Consider the following 13,907-nt stretch of genomic DNA (forward strand, 5'->3'; position numbering starts at 1 on the left):
ATTAATGAAGAGAAGAGAATCATGGATCAGCTCCTCCTGCACGTTCCACACTGGGGATGGAGCCCACAACCCAGGCATGTGCCCCGACCGGGAATCGAACCGTGACCTCCTGGTTCATAGGTGGACAATCAACCACTGAGCCACGCCGGCCGGGCAGCCCTCCAGTATTATTTGAACTAAAGAAAAGATACCTATGGCCCTAACCGGTTTGGTTCAGTGGATAGAGCGTCGGCCTGGGGACTGAAGGGTCCCAGGTTCGATTCCGGTCAAGGGCATGTACCTTGGTTGCGGGCACATCCCCAGTGGGGGGTGTGCAGGAGGCAGCTGATGGATGTTTCTCTCTCATCGATGTTTCTAACTCTCTAATCCTCTCCCTTCCTCTCTGTAAAAAAAATTAATAAAATAAATTTAAAAAAAAGATACCTATGGATTACTTTGATAAAATAACAACAACACCAAAAGCAAATAAGCAAAAAGGGCTTGGCACGGGGTCACCGCGAGTCAGGCTCGGGTGGCTCTGAGCCCTTGGAGCGCTCGGCCGAACCAGAGCAAGGGCGCCACACGTGTCCCTTTATGAGAACAGAAATTCCCCAGGGAAAGAACAGACCTGCCCAGGGACCACAGTGACAGGGCACAGAACGGAGGGAATGTACCTTGGGGAGAAGCCTGCAGAATCTCGGCACGTGGCTTCAACACCGAAATCGGAAGCACTAGGGACCTTTCCCCGGGAGACCAGGGCTGAGAGACGCCCAGAGCTTCCAGCAAGGGCCCCGGCCCTCAGCAACCCTGGGCGGGGGGTGGGGGCTATTAATCCAGCCTGATCTATGCACAGGGAGGGTGGTGGTGGGAGTGCACCGGCCTGAGCCCAGGGACCCCTCCCCCTGCCCAGCCCCCAGCCCAGCCTGCAGGGCCACTCCCCATGGTGGTCACGGAGCTCAGAGTGCCCTTGAGCTCTGCACTCACACGCACACGCGTGCGTTCCCACAGCCACTTCTGCTGGGCGTTAAGATTCTTTCTAGCCCTGGCCGGTTTGGCTCAGTGGATAGAGCGTCGGCCTGCAGACCGAAGGGTCCCGGGTTCGATTCTGGCCAAGGGCACGTACCATGATTGCAGGCTCCTCCCCGGCCCGGGCCTTGGTCAGGGCGAGTGCAGGTGGCAACCCATCGATGTGTTTCTCTCTCATCGATGTTTCTCTCTGTCTTTCCCCTCTCTCTAAAAATCAATGGGCCCTAGCTGTTTTGGCTCTGTGGATAGAGCGTCGGCCTGCAGACCAAAGGTTCCTGGGTTCGATTCCGGCCAAGGGCACATGCCCGGGTTGCAGGCTCCATCCCCAGTAGGGGGTGTGCAGGAGGCAGCCGATCAGTGATTCTCTCATTATTGATGTTTCTATCTCTCTCTCCCTCTCCCTCCTCTCTGAAATCAATAAAGAAATATATTTAAAAAGAAAGAAAGAAAGAAAGAAAGAAAGAAAGAAAGAAAGAAAGAAAGAGAGAAAGATAGATCCTCGGGTGAGGATTAAAGAAAAAAAAGATTTCCTTCTGGAAATTTTGAACTTGGAAAATGTCAAAGCCACACCCCACTTGTGCAGCAAGGGCCTGGTGTCACCCTCACTCTCCCCTCAGGGACAGAGCCCCTTGCTCTGAGCCTCCGGCCTCAGTTCCGACAAGCTTGCTTCTCTGCAGCCCACGGCAGATGCGAGATGCAAATTCAAAGGAGGCAGAGGGAGGTGGGAGCGCGCTGGAGGCGGTGACAGCTGACAGCCAGGGTGCAGGATGAAAAATGACCCAGGGGCGGCCTGGGAGCCTTCGGGGTGGGGCCAGCCATGCCAACACCTCAGTCCGCGGTTCAGTGACTAAACCCAGAACCCGGGTGCGGAGTCATCAGGACAGGTTAGGTCACGTTCGAGAACATTCCACATTCCCAGTCCGGCACTCGGGGACTTGGGGCCACGGGGGCGGGTCCAGGGCTGAGGTTCGGCGACACCACCCTGTAACTGAGCCCGACCCAGTGCAAGCACGGCAAAGGCATCCATTCTGCCTCATCTCCCAGCTGCCGCTGCAGCGAGGTGGCTGCCGGGAGCCCCATGGAGAGTCAGAAGGGCCGGGCTCTGAGCCGCTTCTAATGCCACGGACCCGCCCGGCCAGCATGGCTCCGTGGTTGAGCATTGATCTGTGAACGGTTCAATTCCTGGTCAGGGCACATGCTCGGGTTGCCAGCTCGATCCCCAGTGTGGGGCGTGCAGGAGGCAGCTGATCCATGATTCTCTCTCATCACTGATGTTTCTATCTCTCTCTCTCTCCCTTCATCTCTGAAATCAATAAAGAATATATATATGAATGCCATGGCCCTGGGCACAAGTTCAGCCTCTCAGAACCCCATCCACCTAACAAAGTACCCCTACCCAAGCGGGCTAGGCTGGCTGCAGATCACGTGAAATATTTGGTGTGCTGAAACTTTTTTTTTTAAATATATTTTATTGATTTTTTACAGAGAGGAAGGGAGAGAGATAGAGAGTTAGAAACATCGATGAGAGAGCAACATTGATCAGCTGCCTCCGGCACACCTCCTACTGGGAATGTGCCCGCAACCAAGGTACATGCCCTTGACCGGAATCGAACCTGGGACCTTTCAGTCCACAGGCCGACGCTCTATCCACTGAGCCAAACTGGTTAGGGCAAGGCTTGAGGTTTTCTTTGCCTTTCTTAAAAAATTGATTCTAGAGATAGAAGGGAAAGAGAGAGAGAGAGAAACATCGATCGGCTGCCCTCAACGGGGGTCGAACCCGCAACCTGGGCATGTACCTTTGACCAGGAATCACAGGATGAAGCTCCAACCAACTGAGCCACTGCGGCCAGGGCTACACTTGACATTTTCAAAATAACAAGTTATGAGGAGACCGACTCTGCAAAGCTGGTTGTGACTGGATTTTGCATTTGGGGGGCCAATCTTTGGTTTGTCAGCAACCTGCCCAATTCGAGAAGCGACGCGGTCCCTGGAGATCGGGCCTCGGTTCCCTCTTTTATTTCTTTTCAATAATTAGTCTATTCATTCACGTTGATAGATTTATTTTTTTATTTTTTAAATATATTTTATTGATTTTTTACAGAGAGGAAAGGAGAGGGATAGAGAGTTAGAAACATCGATGAGAGAGAAACATCGATCAGCTGCCTCCTGCACATCTCCCACTGGGGATGTGCCCGCAACCAAGGTACATGCCCTTGACCGGAATCGAACCTGGGACCTTTCAGTCCGCAGGCTGACGCTCTATGCACTGAGCCAAATCGGTTAGGGCCACATTGATAAATTTATGTATTTATTTATTGTTAATCCTCACCCGAGAATATTTTTCCATTGATTTTTAGAGAGAGTGGAAGAGAGAGGGAAAGACAGAGAGAAACACGGATGTGAGAGAAACACATCGATTGGTTGCCTCCTGCACGAGCCCCGACCATGGCCCGGAACAGGGAGGAGCCTGCAACCGAGGTACGTGCCCTTGACCGGAATCGAACCCGGGACCCTTTGGTCCACAGGCCGACGCTCTATCCACTGAGCCACACCGGCTGGGCCAGTTTCCTCTTTTGAGCAGGTCCCTTCCAGCTCCCTCTCCGGGGGCCCTATCTCTGCTTCATGCTCACTTAGTTCATCTGGGCCGGGGGGCTCGGGCACTGAACCAGCAAGACAGCCGCCCATCAACAGGGAAGAGTCGGAAAAGGACCAACAGCTGGTTTCTGCCACAGGGGACCCCCCGTCTGGTGGCCCTGGGAGAACAGGCGCAAACACCCAGAGACTTTTAATTTTTAAAAGCCCCCTGGGGTGATGGGAAGGTGCATCAGGGCTGAGTACCATCTCCCAGGAGCCGGTCCTCCGAGCAGAGCCAGACGCTCCCGGGTCCTGCTGCCCCCCCCCCACCCAGCCATTCCTGACGTCCACCCCCCAGCTGACCTCGGGGTCATCCCTTCCTCACCACGCTCCCCTCGCCTTCTCTCCACCTTCCAAACCTCTTGCCTTCTTCCAGGTGGGGCTCAAGGGTCTTTTCTTTTTTAAAATAATTTTATTGATTTCAGAGAGGAAGGGAGAGGAAGAGAGAGAGAGAAACATCAGTGATGACAGAGAATCATGGATCGACTGCCTCCTGCACGCCCCACACTGGGGATCGAACCCGCAACCCGGGCATGTGCCCTGACCGGGAATCGAACCCTGACCTGCTAGTTCATAGGTCGACGCGTAACCACTGAGCCACACCGGCCGGGCTCAAGTGTCTTTTCAGCAAGGCCACACCCAGGGCCTGGGTGCCATTCTCGGGCAGCAGGAAAGCGGAGGAGGGCTTTAGGCAGGGGGTGGGAGGGGTGGGAAGCATCAGGATCCCTTGGCTGCTGTGAAAATCCTCTGGTGACAGTGTGAAGAGGGAGAGGGAAGACAGGACAGTGCCCCCCGGGCTTATCTGGTTAACCCTACACCCCCCGAGCTCCAGCCCAGGCCTTTACCGAAGCCACCGTCTTGGGAACGACAGCCAGGCCTGTCGCCAGGGCTCAGGGGGTGTCACAGGAAGAATGAAGCCGGCTTTCTTTCCACGGCGGCCAGTGGGGCTGACAGCTGAATGTGGGGAGGAGGTGGGAGTGACGAACGCTCACAAGGAGATTCATCCCGGCTCCCGATGGGCAGGGACCATCTGGACGGGGCCAGAGGCTGCCCAGGGCCGTCCTCGTCCCTCGGTGGGGGAAGGCGCCGGCTCCAGCCACTCCAGGGAGCGGCCTCGGTATCCAAGGAGCGACGCGAAACTCAAAAGGGACCAAGTGGACGGCTGAGAAACGTCACACAGCAAACACAGAAAGGGGTTTCCTCCCATACACGCAAGGGCGAGAGGAAGAGAGGAATGGAGAGGGAGGGGTGGGGGAGGGCAGCGAGGATGGAGGGGAAGGGAGACAGAGGGGATGGGAGGGAGGGCCGGGCAGGAGGCATCCTGAGGTTACAGAGCCAGGGAGAGACGGGGTGAGAGGGGCGAAAGCAGAAGCTGCCGCAGAAGTCACTCCAACCCTCGACGGAAGTGCCCGTGGGACAGGGTGGGGACGACAGGTCTGGGGACTCAGCAGGTCTGGAGGTAAAGTCCCTCTTCGGCCAAAACGAAGCCAAATTTTTAAAAAAATATATTTTTATTGATTTCCGAGAAGAAGGGAGAGGGAGCGAGAGATAGAAACATCATTGACCGGCTGCCTCCCGCACGCCCCCTACTGGGGATCGAGCCCACAACCCGGGCATGTGCCCTTGACCAGAAGAATCGAACCCGGGACCCTTCAGTCCGCAGGCCGACGCTCTATCCACTGAGCCAAACCGGCTAGGGCGAAATTATTTATTTAAATATTTTTAAAAAAATTCTCACCCGAAGATATTTTTTCCATTGATTTCTAGAGAGAGTGGAAGAGAGATGGGAAGACAGAGAGAAACATCGATGTGAGAGAAACACATCGATGGGTTGCCTCCTGCAAGTGCCCCAACCAGGGCCCGGGCCGGGGAGGAGCCTGCAATCGAGGTACGTGCCCTTGACCAGAATCGAACCCGGGACCGTTAGGTCCACAGGCCAATGCTCTAACCACTGAGCCAAACCGGCCAGGATCAGGGTGCCTGGGTCTCATGGCTGTGCCTTCGCCATCTTGAAATTCGTGCTCATTTTCCAACCTCCGGAGCCTCATGTTCATTGCGCACCGGGCCCTGCACGCGGAGCAGCCGGTCGGGGCTGACCTTTCAGCGGACGTTTGCTAGAAAGGAGAGCAGGAAGGCAGGGGCGGCTCTGCGGCTGCTGCCTGTTTGCTGACCAAACACAGGTCCCCAGCGTTGTTGACTCAGCCATTAGGCCTGAGCAAGCACAGGGCTTCCCTCCCAGCCCAAGAGCCAGCACCGCTCGGATGAAATGCGTGAGGAGCCCTGGCCCGTGTGGCCCCGGGAATAGAGCATCAGCCTGAGGACTGAAGGGTTGCCGGTTCGATTCCGGCCAAGGGCTCATGCCCGGGTTGCGGGCTCGATCCCCAGTAGGGTGCATGCAGGAGGCAGCCGATCCATGATGCTCTCTCGTCATGGATGTTTCTATCTCTCTCTCCCTCTCCCTTCCTCTCTGAGATCAATAAAAAAGAAATATGTGGGGACTGTCATCGCTGGAGAAGCCGTGAGGGTGTACACGTACACACACACACACACACACACACACACACACACACACACACGGCACAATATGGCCCTGGCCCAGAGCGACAGAGAGGAGATGCCACTTCTGTGGGAGCCAAGGGGTCTGAGCAGCCAGCCTCAGCTCGTCACTGACACCCCGAAGTCAGAGTGGGTGCTTGGGAACAAGACCACGGCCGAGGCCATTCCCAGCCCAGCCCCTCCCCTGACCATGCACCCCTTCTCTGCTGGTCCTTCACTCCAGGGCCCAGATGCAGGCCAAGGACCCCCCCAACTCCCAACACTATCCTGGGCTCTCCACCCACCAGAACCTTCTGTCTGAAGACTCAATCCTGACTCCCCGCCACCGGCAGGGAGATCTTGGGGTGTGCGGGTCACAGGTACGAAGAAGGAAAGTGAGTGGACGGGGCCGCGGGCTGGAAGTGCCCAAATATTCAAGACCAGGTCGGCCCAGACCGAAGCCACCTCTTTTTTATTTTTATTGATTTCAGAGAGGAAAGAAGAGGGAGAGAGAATCAGAAACATCCATGATGAGAGAGAACCATGGATCGGCTGCCTCCTGCACGCCCCACACTGGGGACCGAGCCCGCAACCCGGGCAGGTGCCTTTGACCAGAATCGAACCGGTACCGTTCGGTCCACAGGCCGACGCTCTATCCACTGAGCTAAACCAGCCAGCCCTGAGGCCACCTCTTCCACTATCTCGCTCCCCTGTGGGCCAACCCTCTTCTGAAGGGGCAGCATCATGTCCAAGGTCAGATGATCGAAACCTCTGAGGCCCAACCTGTGCGTGACTTGGAAGAGACCCAAATCCTCACAGGTGGCAGGCGTGCGAGGGAAACGCACCTGCGGGCGGCACCCGAGGAAGGCGGAACCCAGGGGCCAGAACAGAGCCAGGCTCGGCGACCTGCGAGGGTGTCCTGGCCCCAGGGCAGCGGGAGGGCAGGCAGGACTCCTAGGAGGGGGCAGGCCTCCTCGCTGCTGGGGGAGGGGGCCCTGCAGGAACTGAGAGAATCAGCAGGAACCCATGGCTGTTTCCTGACAACCCCACCAGCAGCGCGCGCGCGCACACACACACACACACACATGCACACGCACACACACACGCACACGCACACACAGGAATTCGGAAATGGGAGGGCAGCCGGCAACTTCCTGGAGACCCACAATGCAATCCACTCTTGCAAATAACGTAGACAAAGCAACCAGAGGCAGCCTGCTTTCCCCCGGGCAGACGAGCGCGGGCCCTTAGGAGTGTTCTCTCCCTCCCACCTCGCACGGGAGCCCCGTCCAGGAGGGACTGCTGTTCCCTGTTGGCTCGATTCTGAGGCGTGAAGAAGGCGAGTGACGCCCGGCCAGTGTGGCTCAGTGGTTGGGCGTCGACCTATGAACCAGGAGGTCACGGTTCCCATTCCGGGTCAGGGCACATGCCAGGGTTGCAGGCTCGATCGCCAATGGGGGTTATTCAGGAGGCAGTTGATCAATGATTCTCCCTCATTGATGTTGCGCTCGCTCTCCCTCTCCCTTCCTCTCTGAAATCAATTAAAAATATATATTAAAAAAGAAGAAGGAGGAGGAGGATGAGGAGGAGGAAAGTGAGTGGACAGGCTACAGGCTGGAAGCGTCTAAGTCCGTGGCCCCTTTGCGTGTGGCTCTTCCACAAAACACCACGTGTGGGCGCGCAATGTACAGGGCGATTGAAACTTCGTGGCCCATGCGCAGAAGTCGGTATTTTGTGGAAGAGCCGGTGTTTTGTGGAAGAGCCACGCTCAAGGGGCCAAAGAGCCGCGTGTGGCTCGCGAGCCGGGGTTTGCTGAGCCGCCGTTTGCCGACCACTGGTCTGTTTTCAAGTCCAGGTCTGGCCAGACCCTGAGACCACCTCTTAAGCCACCTCGCTCCACCATGGACCAACGAGCCTCTCCCACAGGCTGCACAACCAGTGTTCAGACGGGTCCTATGGGACAAGCTGAGGGGCTCAGAACAGCGACCCCCTGCTGCATGCACTGGCCTGTTGGGATGGAGGGCCAGGGTTCGAATTTCCCCTCCCTCGCCCCTCCCTCTTCTGCCTCTCAAACTCTCACCGCTTGTAGCATGCCCTGCGCTTCTCAAACGCCCTGGGGTGGACGGCCAGCCTCATTTGAATCCCTCGAAGAACCATTACCAGGCAGCTCCTGGTCCTGGGACTGGCCACATGAGGTCCAGGACGCCCACACTGGCCCACACCCTGTTCAAGATGCGGCTGCCAATCACCCCCTGGGGCGTCGTCATGGCAACGTCACACTATTTAAAAGTCTCTAAGCATCCCTCTCCGCTTCCATACTTAGCTCCTCTTGGCCGGGCAATACCACGCAAGGCAGCTTCAGTCCACGGCCCGTACTTCTGTATGCTACTAGCCTAAGGTTGTATGATAGTGTTTATAAATTTAAGAATGTTAGATGCAGCCCTAGCTGGTTTGGCTCAGTGGATAGAGCGTCAGCCTGCGGACTGAAGGGTCCCGGGTTCGATCCCAGTCAAGGCCCTGGTCAGGGCGCATGCGGGAGGCAACCAATCGATGTGTCTCCCTCACATCGATGTTTCTCTCTGTCTCTCCCCCTCCTTCCCACTCTCTCTAAAAAAATCAATGGAAAAATACCCGCGGGTGAGGATTAACAGAAAGTTAAAAAATAATAATAAAGTAAAATCAATAAACATACCTTTAAAAAAAGAATTTTAAATGCAGTCGTATATGTTTCCTCTGGGATGTAAATTCTACTCATAGGTAAGAGAACCTCAAATCTGCCTGTTCTTAATATTCCAAACATGCATTCTTCCTTAATTGCCACCTTTTTTTTGGGGGGGGGTGGTCGTTTAAATTTCCACAGGCCGTCTCGCCTGCTTCTCCTCTCTTGTAAAAACAGAAAATAATACATTTAAGTTTCTGAAGTGTTCTTGGAATTTACATTCAGCTACCCGTGGCCCGCTGAGCTCCTCGGAGCAGAGGTTTGTAGAGACGACGTCCTGCCAATGAGAAACCCCCAGGTACTCAGGATAGAGTACAAAGCTTGCGACCCTCCTCCGCCTTCCTCACTCTGCTGGGCTCCCCCAGAGGAAAACGGGGTTCCGTGGATCCCAGCCCAAGCACTTGCAGGTTTCATCGGAAGAAAAAGGCCGCTACAACTGTCCTCGATCGGCCCAAGTTGGCCACAACGAGACTGACAGCTAGGGACCACCTGAAGCCATTCTGAGACGCTGAGTCTTTTTTATTTATTCTTTTTATTTTTTACAGAGAGGAGTTTTTTAAATTATTTTTTTAAATATATTTTATTGATTTTTTACAGAGAGGAAGGGAGAGGGATAGAGAGTTAGCAACATCGATGAGAGAGAAACATCGATCAGCTGCCTCCTGCACACCCCCTACTGGGGATGTGCCCACAACCAAGGTACATGCCCTTGACCGGATCGAACCTGGGACCCTCCAGTCCGCAGGCCAACGCTCTATCCACTGAGCTAAACCGGTCAGGGTTGAGATGCCGAGTCTTTTTTTTTTTTTATTTTTTTATTTTATTGATTTTTTACAGAGAGGAAAGGAGAGAGATAGAGAGTTAGAAACATCGATGAGAGAGAAACATCGATCAGCTGCCTCCTGCACATCTCCCACTGGGGATGTGCCTGCAACCCAGGTACATGCCCTTGACCGGAATCGAACCTGGGACCCTCCAGTCCGCAGGCCGACGCTCTATCCACTGAGCCAAACCGGTCAGGGCTGAGACGCTGAGTCTTGAGCCCTTCCCAAATCCCGTGGATTCGGGGCTGGACACAGGGAACTGCATTTTAACGATTTCTCCCCAGCAGGAAAGAACAAACGATGTGGCCACTGCAAATGCCCCTGCTACACAGGAACCGGGAGTAATGGGGCGTGACCCGTGGCTCCCAATGTTGGTCTCGGAAAAGCAAAACAAGCCCCAACAAAACCAACTGGGTTTCTTCCAGGCGGGCAAGCGCTTTGCAAAGCCCTGGCATCGAAAGCCAAAATCCAGTTTGCTTATTTGTTCCTCCACTCGGCGCTCAGCTGGGCCCGGTCATAAACACTCAGCGAACGTCAACTGTCATTGTTCCAGACGAGGGAGAGGGAGTGAAAGCCCAGAGGCGCGTGATTGGCTGAAAGTCAAATGCTTAGCGAAACCAAGACGTGCCCTGGAACTCATGCCTCTTTCTCTGGGCCTCAGTTTCCTCGATGGGAGAGCATAGTGGCTAATTCCTGTGGTTGCTGTGACAATTAAGGGAATGGTGTTGTCAATGCACTCAGCCTGCCCTCTAGTAAGCACTCAATCGATAATCCTATATAATAAAAGCATAATATGCAAATCAACCAAATGGAGGAATGACCAGCCAGCAAGGGGCAGGGCCAGCGAGCAGGCGGGGCCAGGCCAGCCAAGGCATGTGCCAGTGGGCAGAGGGAGGGGACGGTGATCGGGGGGCGGCGGTGACCAACTGCTGTGGTGGGGCGATGAGGGGCAGGGCCAGCTGCTCACTGGCCGGTGCCGTCCTCTGATCAGCCCACCCGGTCGCCTCCCGCAGAGTGGGCCTAAGCTGTCAGTCGGACATCCCCTGAGGCTCCCAGACTGCAAGAGGAAGCAGGTCGGGCTGAGGGACCCCCCACCGAATGCATGAATTTTCGTGCACCGGGCCTCTAGTAACTTCATATCATCATGATCAACTTTGAAAATCTGACGAGGACATAAAGCCCATTTCCACATGAGCTGGAGTTTATCTATTCAGCATGGTTTGTTTGTTTTTTAAGTATATTTTTATTGATTTCAGAAAGGAAGGGAGAAGGAGAGAGAAAAACATCATTGAGGAGAGAGAATCATGGATCGGCTGCCTCCTGCACGCCCCCTAATGGGGATCGAGCCCGCACCCCGGGCATGTGCCCTGACTGGGAATCGAACCGTGACCTCCTGGTTCATAGGTTGACGCTCAACCCCTGAGCCATGCCAGTTGGGCTCCGCATCGTAGCTCTTATTAGCACTACATGCCCTGGTGATGCTAAATGGTCAGAATGGCCCCTACACATCGAGGGGGTCGTTCTGGTTGGACCGGGAGAGCTTACAAATCTTGCAAGCACCCCACCCATGACACACACCTGGCCAGTGCTTGCTTTCGGGTGGACCAGCTGATGGCAGCGCTCCGCAGACACGCTCCCGGGCCAAGCCTCTCGGAGCAGTTTCCCGGTGGGCATTTGTCCAGCACGTGTATTATGTCCATTATATGCCAGGCCTGGGGCTGGGCAATGACCAATAGGACAGCCCTGGCCGGGTAGCTCAGTTGGTTAGAGCGTCATCCTAATACGCCAAGGTTGCGGGTTCGATCCCCGGTCAGGGCACATACAGGAAACAATCAATGAATGCATCAATAAGTGGAACAACAAATCGATGTCTGTCTGTCTGTCTGTCTGTCTGTATGTCTCTCTAAAAATCAATCTATAAAAAAAGAAAAATGGGACAGCAATAAACAGTGCAAAGCCTTTCCCCTCCACAAGCTTACAAAACTGAAAATGGGGTATAAAGTACTTTTCTTTTTTCTTTTTTAAAAAGTATATCTTACAGAGAGGAAGAGAGAGGGAGAAAGAGTTAGAAACATCGATGAGAGAGAAACATCGATCAGCTGCCTCCTGCACACTCCCTACTGGGGATGTGCCCGCAACCAAGGTACATGCCCTTGACCTGAATCGAACCTGGGACCCTTGAGTCCGCAGGCCGATGCTCTATCTACTGAGCCAAACCGATCAGGGCTAAAGTACTTTTCTTTTAAAAACGATATCTGTATTGATTTGAGAGAGAGAGGAAGGGAAAGGGATAGAGAGATAGAAACATCAATGAGAGAAACATCGATCGGTTGCCTCATGCACGCCCCCTACCGGGGACCAAGCCCACAACCAGGACATGTGCTCTGACTGGGAATCGAACCGGCAACCTGTTGGTTCATGGGTCAATGTTCAACTACTGAGCTGGGCAGGCCAGGCTAAAGTACTTTTCTTAATTAACAATTTCTATTACAAAATAAGGAAAACAACCCAGTGCAATGAGTCTGAAAAAAGACAAAATGGGTGTGGGGGGGGGGGAGGGGATGGGGGGATGGAAATACTCCTTCTCACCCTAACCCAACCACTTCTGGTGAGTTTCTCCCTGGTTACTTCGAGCATGTGGTTTTTGCGTGGTTTTGATCATGGTGTGTACAATCTGACGTCCCGCTGGACAACACAAGCAACTTTCCATGTTGCTTGTTCATAAGTAATAATCCATGTTATATATATATATATATATATATATATATATATATATATATATATGTATATTATTGATTTTTTACAGAGAGGAAGGGAGAGGGATAGAGAGTTAGAAACATCGATGAGAGAGAAACATCGATCAGCTGCCTCCTGCACACCCCCTACTGGGGATGTGCCCGCAACCAAGGTACATGCCCTTGGCCGGAATCGAACCCGGGACCATTCAGTCCCCAGGCCGACGTTCTATCCACTGAGCCAAACCGGTTAGGGCAATCATCCATGTTCTTAAACACAGAAGCTCCTGGGAGCGTACAGAGCACCACTGGCCTGCCCATCCTTGCGATGAAGAACATTCCGACTGCTTCTAATGTGTCCACGCTGCCCAAGAAATGCCTTCATGCGTTCATGCAGAGAGAAGATGAAGGGAAGAAGCAAAAGTTGTGTAATCCGACGGTGTCAGATGGGTTGAATAACGCCATTGTGTGGACCTGGGCAAGTTACTCAACCTCTTTGAACTTCAACTCCCCGCCAACATGGGCATACGGCTTCTTTCATACCATTGCAGAGAGGGCTACATAGGAGACCATCGGAAAGCCACCCAACACAGGGCCTGATACTCCATAAACGCACACTCTCTTTTCTCTTACGTGCCAGGCGGCCGTGACTTTGACCCCTGAATGCCTTCTCCAGGGTGAGGACAATCTGCAGAGATACCCTTGGGGCCCAGGGCAGTGGCTTCCCAAACCCTCTGCAAGGATCGCTAAATTCTGGGAGATTGAGGATTCTCAAGCTCCAGAATTCAGGGGAGAAGGGATATGTGTTCTGCAACTTCAAAATGAGTCAGGACAAAAATATATACATGGACAGATGAGATGCAGACGGCAAATGCTAGTCTCTGTTATAGCTAGTCATGGGTGTATGAGTATTTACGGTGGCGTTCTTTCAACTTTCTGAAGTATTCGGAAATTTTCAAAATGAAACCTTGAAAAAAAACTTTTGCGAATTTGAAAGGTAAAAAAGAAAGATGGTATTGTACTCTAAACGCTTGCACTGCATTCATTCAACCACGTGTTCGACAAATATTAAATCTGAAGAGTGTCTGTCATGCGGTGAGTTGAGCTGGTCTTGAACTTCATGGAGCTCACTTTTATCTTCAAGTTTAAATCTTCTTTTAAAACTATGTGTGTGTTTTTTTATTTTTAGAGAGAGAGGAAAGGAGAGGGAGAGGGAGAGGGAGAGGGAGAAAGAGAGAGAGAAACATCAATCGGCCGCCTCCTGTACGCACCCCGACCAGGGATTGAACCTACAACCTGGGCATGTGCCCTATGTCTGGAATCGAACCTGGGACCCTTACAGTCCGTAGGCCGATGCTCTATCCACTGAGCCAAACCAGCTAGGGCTGAAATAGATATTCTTAATCATGCTAAGAATGCACCCTTCTGTTCCTTTTCTTGGTGCATGGATTAGAT

This window comes from Myotis lucifugus, unplaced genomic scaffold (genome assembly GCF_000147115.1).
Source record: "Myotis lucifugus unplaced genomic scaffold, Myoluc2.0 scaffold_1221, whole genome shotgun sequence".
Taxonomy (NCBI): Eukaryota; Metazoa; Chordata; class Mammalia; order Chiroptera; family Vespertilionidae; genus Myotis; species Myotis lucifugus.